Genomic DNA, 5,400 nt, shown 5'->3' with positions numbered 1-5,400 from the left:
TCTGAGCAGAATTACTCCCAGGTTGTCTGAGGTTGTAATAAAAAGCAAACCGAGCAAGCCAGGGGTGCAAGCTAGCAAGCAGCATTCCTCCTGGGCCTTCATAGCAGTTTGTTGAATTCCCTGGATGACTGAATGTAACCTCTAAGCCACATCATCACTTTTCTTCCCCAAGTTCCAGAATGTTGTCACCCAGCAACAGGGAAGCAAAGCAGAACAGCAACCAAGATTAACTATCGCCATCACAGTATGAAATTTTCTTACCAATTTGACTGATCCTGTTCCTTGACAGAGTAGGCTTTAACAATATCAGGTTAGATAAGGACAGATTATCTTTGAGTTAGTAATAGACCACACATTTGTCCATAGTTCTTTCTCTCTCTGTCCACCCTGCTTGCTTGACTTAAGAAGGTATCAGTCCTTGCCCCTAGAGACATGGCAGCTGTGGCTGGTTTGTCATCTGTGTGTCAGTATGTGGCAGCGAACAGAGACTATGTCTATACTCACTGTTCTGACCTATGATCATTCGAATGATTAGTACCCTAACACTCCCTGAAAAAAGCTGAGCCTGAAATGACCACCACTCTGGTGCCAGGCAGGTCTGGACAGGTTTCTATGGTAAGCAGCAAGCCAGAGACTCGAGAAACCTCTCCTGGGACTGCAGGCTCCTGGCTGCAGTGAGCCAGATTTAGGCAACCTTCTCAAGGGGGAACATGGGTAATTCTGGTGATGAACAAGGCTGAGAAGACCACCAGACCAGTGCCATAGTGGCTGAGGTCACTACCAATTTGGTGCTGTGGAGGCCTGGGGGCTGGGAAGCAGACCATACCCGAGAAGACTCCTGCTCAGCTCCATAATGCATGAGTGGGACGTTCCTGAGACCACTCCTGCTAGAACCCCAAATACTCAGAGACCCCAGGTATGACTAAGAGGAACAAGTAAGTGGTGAAGAAATAGAAAATAAAGAAAAACAGAAGATTGTGGGCACATGAAGAGAGGCAGAACTGAATACTTGAGGGTAGTGAGGAACAGCCTGATGTCAGTAGCTGGTGATGCTACCTGAGACCATGGTAAGGTCCTGGCCCGCCCTGCCCTGGGGCCATGTTTGGGTCCCTGACCCTGCAGCACCACGGGTCTGTTACCACCAAAGGCCATGTAGATGTCCCTGGTCTGAGTACCACCAGGGGACATGTTGATATTCGATATTTTCCCAGTCCATGAGCACTGGGAAAACCCTTCATTAACCACAGTGGTGTGTTTTTCCCATCTCTGTATGCCCAGAGTGTAGACCAATATATATATATATTGTCCTTGTGGAGCTCCTGTCCTCTCCCAGTCATATTAACTCTGCCTTTTATTGTATGATTCCCTGCACTCTGCCAAAGGTTTGTTTATGAGTCTCTGCATCTGCTTTGATACACTGCTAGGTAGAATCTCTCAGAGGCTCTCTGTGGTAGGATCCTGTCCTGTTACATGTTTTCTCATAATTCCCATGTCCATCCCATTTGTTTTTCTAAGTGAGGATTGATAATCTTACTCCAGGTCCTCTTTCTTCTTTATCTTCTTTAGGTGTACATATTTTAGTATGTTTATCCTATCTTATAGGTTTGTAGAAGTGAGTATATACCCTGTGTGTCTTTCTGCTTCTCGGATACCTCATTCACGATGATCTTTTCTAGTAGCACCATTTGCCTGCTAAGTTCTTGATTTCCTTGTTTTTAATTGCTGAGTAGTATTTCATTGTGTAAAAGTACCACAATTTCTGTATCCATTCCTCCATTGATGAACACCTGGGTTGTTTCCAGGTTCTTGAAGAGCTGTTGCAGAGAAGGTTTTTTCTCCCATTTACCATCGTATTGGGACCCTTAGGTCTTCCTGACCAGCTAGGCTTTGCTCCTGAATCTGGTGCCTGAATATTCAGGTGCCTGCACATGCTCAGGCGCCTGGAAGCTCCAACAGGAAGAAGCAGACCCCAGGCAACTCTTGTCTAAAAGTGCTGTAACACTGAAAACCAGGGAGAAGTCCCACCTGTTCTACCCCTTCCACCCCTTCCCCCCCTCAGCACTCCCTCCCTCTCTGAACCAGGATCTAGGGACTCCCTCATTCAAGCTTCACCTTCCCAGCCTGGCTTGTACCGCCCTGGACGACCTGAGGGAGGAATGGCGGAACCACAGAGTTCATATTTTAAATGAACCCCAAGAGTCAAGTTAAAGTATCATTTGCTCCGCCCCCACCCCCACTCACTGCTGGAGGATTGTAGAACTTTAGGAGGTGGAGTCCACAGGAAGGCAATGAGGTCATTGGTGTCATCCTAAAAGGAGACCCTGGGACCCCCATCTTTTCTGTCTCTCCTTTTCATTTTGGCTGCTGTGAGGTGAGCAGCTTTCGTCCATACACATTCCTGGTCATGACCATCTTAAAACACAGGTCAAAGCCAGAGTCAAGTAGACATGGAGCTTAAACTTCAGAACCAAGACGGAAAGCAAGGTTTTCCTTGTCTAAGTTGTTTCTCTTAGGAATTTTGTCAATGGGAAGACATTTAACAAATGTCCTTAGCACGTTCCAGAAAAACTTCCTCCTAATACTAGCATCTATTGAGGGAACATTTCAATATATGAGTGTGGAAGGTTTAGTGGGGAGATGAACATGAGACTAACATTCAACATATGAAGGTGAAGAGGTAGGTGGGGCCTCAGTTTCTTCACCAAAAACTGAACAAAGAAAAGTTTTGTACAAAATAAAGGACTATTCGTCATTTTTCTATAAACAGAGCAAGTAAACTAAAACATCTGTCTCCTTGCAAAGGTAGAATTATTCAAGTTAAAAAAAAGTACTATATTCTGATAGTCCATGAGCACTGAGAAAACCCTTCATTAACCACAGCGGTGTGTTTTTCTCATCTCTGTATGCCCAGAGTGTAGACCAATATTTTATATTTAATACATAGTCAATAAATATTATATTTATGTGCAATGATGCCTAAATTCTTAAATATGTGCTGGAAAATGCTCAAAAAGGCCAAGTTTTAAATTATGTCAGTTCTCGAAATCTGTTTTATTTTCTGTATCGAATATTCATTCATATGTATTCATAGATTCTACTGTTTGCTCAGAATCATTTTATAATCTTACCACATGTATGCAAATTTATTAAAATAGGGACTGGAAGTCAATCTTCAATCACAGTCGACATTTGTGCTATCATAATATTTATCCTACCAATTTAGGTTATAATAGACTTTTTATCATTTTTTATTTTAAAAATAAACCTGGTAAAATAAAAAAAATCAAGATATGATAGGCTTATGCTATTTGTTCACTTTTTTTGAAGGCAAGAATTTTCCATGTACTTCAGGTTGGCCTGTAACTAATTATCTTCCTGTCTTGGCCTCCTAAGTATGGTATTACAGGTGTATGCCACCATGCATTGCAATATATTTAATATATATAAAACATTGAGTTCTGAAAATAAATACATAAATAAACAAAGAAAGAAAGAAAGAAAGAAAGAAAGAATAATAAATAATAAATACATACATAAATAAATAAAAAATAAATACATAAATAAACAAAGAAAGAAAGAAAGGTAAGTTACAAGTTACTCAGGACTTGGAAGCAGGTAGGCTAATTGCCGATCTTCAGTTCTCCCACTATTTCCCCAAATCCAATTCCCCAGGCTCAGCAGTCTCTCTCTGAGCTTTGTAGCCCACCACTTGGGGCAGCCTCCTTCCTCACCCTTATCTTTATATCCAGTGGATAACATAGACCTCCCCTAATCATTGCTTTATCCTAACCCCCATACCCAGCAGGCATTGCGAGGGATACCTCGGACCATCAGGCCAAGATCAGGCTAATTGCAGCTCTTCACCTCTATTTCAAAATACAATCCCCAGGCTTATTTCCAGCTCTGTAGCACACCACCTGCTGCTTATCCCCTGCCCCTATCTCCAGGGGATCACACAGCTCTTCCTCTCAAGCCTCCATTTGCCCAACTCATCCTATTATCTCAGGCCACTACTTTATCAGGCATCCCTTGAGAAGCCACTGGCCACTCAGGGCAGAGAAAGATGTAGACTAACTTTAGATCTTCACTTCTTCCATGTCAGCTTCAAACCCCATCTCCCTCTGGCACCCAGAGATCTCAAGCAAGCTTTCTGTTTCTATCTCCCTTTCCTCTGTGCACCCATCTGCAGTAGATCACACATCTCTTTTCCTCCAAACTTCCTTCCCCCAATTCACCCCATTATTCCAGTCCCCAACTTCAGTCAGAATTCTCTGTGAAGCTTGCAGGCCAATGCAGCCAGATAAGCAGGTACCCTAACTGCAAATCTTCATCTCTTCTCCAACTCAATCCTCCAGCCTTACTCCAACTCTTCTAAGAACGAGAGAAGGCAACAGAAACCAAGGAAGAAAACATCACCCCCCCAAAAAAAAGAAGCAGATACCAGCACCTAGAATCCAATGTACAAACAGGCCAAGAAAATGTCTCTCCTAGTACCCAGCAATCCTAGCACATAGGCTCTGAGTATTACAACATAGCTGAAGCACAAGATAATGATCTTAAAATAGCCTTTGTGCATATGATAGAGGTCCATAAATAGGAAATTAATAAATCTGTTAATGAAAACTAAAGCAAACAGAAGAAAGAAATGAATAAAACAGCTCAGGAACTGAAAATGAAAGTTGAAATAATTAAAAAAAAAAACTGAGAGAAGTCTGATAATGAAAAATTTAGAAATTCCACAAGAAAGCTCAGAGGCAAGTCTCACCAACAGAATACAAAAGAAGGAAGAAAGAATCTCAGGCACAGAAGAAACAATAAAATAAATGAATGCCTTGGTCAAAGAAAATGTTAAATCTAAACAATCCTGGAACAAAACATCGAGGAGCTGTGACACTGTAAAAAGTCCAAATGTAAAAATAAAAGGAATAGAGGAAGAAAGTTAGACACAGGTCAAGGGCACAGAAAATATTTTCAACAAAATCATAGAAAAAAATATTTGCCTAACCAAAAGAATGAGTTGCCTATACAGGTATAAGAAGTATAAAAAACACCAAATCAACTGAACCAGTAAACAAATTCCCCTGGGAACATACTAATCAAAACACATAATTATCAGATCAAAAAGGGGGAAGGAGGACTCCCCCTTTAGAGTGGACTAAGAGAGGGGGAAGGTGGAGAAAAAGGAGGAAGGCTGGGACTGGGAGGGGATGGAGAAGGGGCCTACAATCGGGATACAAAGTGAATAAGTTGTCAAAAATAATAAAAGAAAAAGAAAAAAAGTTTAGCAATCAACTCAGGTTAAAATATTGAAAAAATGTCAGTACCATGCATAGTTTTTATTACTATTGCTCTATAGTATAGATTAAAGTCAGGGATGGAGATACCTCCAGAAGTTCTTTT

General features: G+C 41.5%; 1 non-coding gene across 1 annotated transcript; it reads left to right on the top strand.

Moving 5' to 3' along the window:
• The first annotated feature begins 417 nt into the window (after nucleotides 1-417).
• LOC129689214 (small nucleolar RNA SNORA17) lies at nucleotides 418-547 on the top strand. Its single transcript, XR_008722078.1, has one exon. It is a non-coding gene; the product is annotated as a small nucleolar RNA SNORA17 (small nucleolar RNA).
• Nucleotides 548-5,400: the final 4,853 nt, after the last annotated feature.

Source organism: Psammomys obesus, unplaced genomic scaffold (assembly GCF_907164565.1).
Source record: "Psammomys obesus unplaced genomic scaffold, mPsaObe1.curated_primary_1811, whole genome shotgun sequence".
NCBI lineage: Eukaryota > Metazoa > Chordata > Mammalia > Rodentia > Muridae > Psammomys > Psammomys obesus.
This window is presented reverse-complemented; position numbering and strand designations above follow the sequence as displayed.